Genomic DNA, 688 nt, shown 5'->3' on the forward strand with positions numbered 1-688 from the left:
CAAACAGAATTATAGCAAAGAGGGAAGTATCAAGAAGCAGCGCATCAGGAAAAACTTTCTTTACACTAAGTGTAACAAAGCGCTGAAGGGTGCTGTGGAATTGTCATTGCTGGAATCTTTCAAGGATCACACTAAACAAGTGTTTGCCAAGAATGGTTCCAGGAAAATATATCCTGCTTTAGACTATCCCTTAGCATCTTTTCTTTGATTTTGTTCAATATAGTAAAGAGAAATAAAAATCCTTGAACAAATCTCTCCTATCTTCCTACGCACTGTCCAGAGCAAACTGCTTTCACGTAGAGGTTTCATAGTTGTAAGCCTCTGTCAGGCTGCAATTTTGGTTTTGCTTCCCTGGTTTTGACATTTCCGATCCCAGCCAGCATTTGAGTGTTTCTTTTCATCTGGCTTGCGTGCTCATGACTGTTAGTGCAAACTTGAGCCATCAGATAAAGCACTGCCAAGACTTCAGCGGCAAATAAACATGGGAATTAAAAACAGAAAATGAGCCTTATGGAAAGAAAAAAGGGAAAAAAGGAAACTGAGCAGGCTGCTGACAGCTGAAATGTTTTCAGGAACTATATTTCCCGGAGCCGGCACTTCATCGTCCTCCCACCCACCTGACGGGCTCCCAGACCGGTGCTGGTGCAAGGAGGAAGTGCAGAACCATTGGATTGCAGCAGGAGCCAAG

Source organism: Empidonax traillii, unplaced genomic scaffold (genome assembly GCF_003031625.1).
Source record: "Empidonax traillii isolate 1590-97213 ecotype Southwest subspecies unplaced genomic scaffold, ASM303162v1 scaffold270:size1067046, whole genome shotgun sequence".
Taxonomy (NCBI): Eukaryota; Metazoa; Chordata; class Aves; order Passeriformes; family Tyrannidae; genus Empidonax; species Empidonax traillii.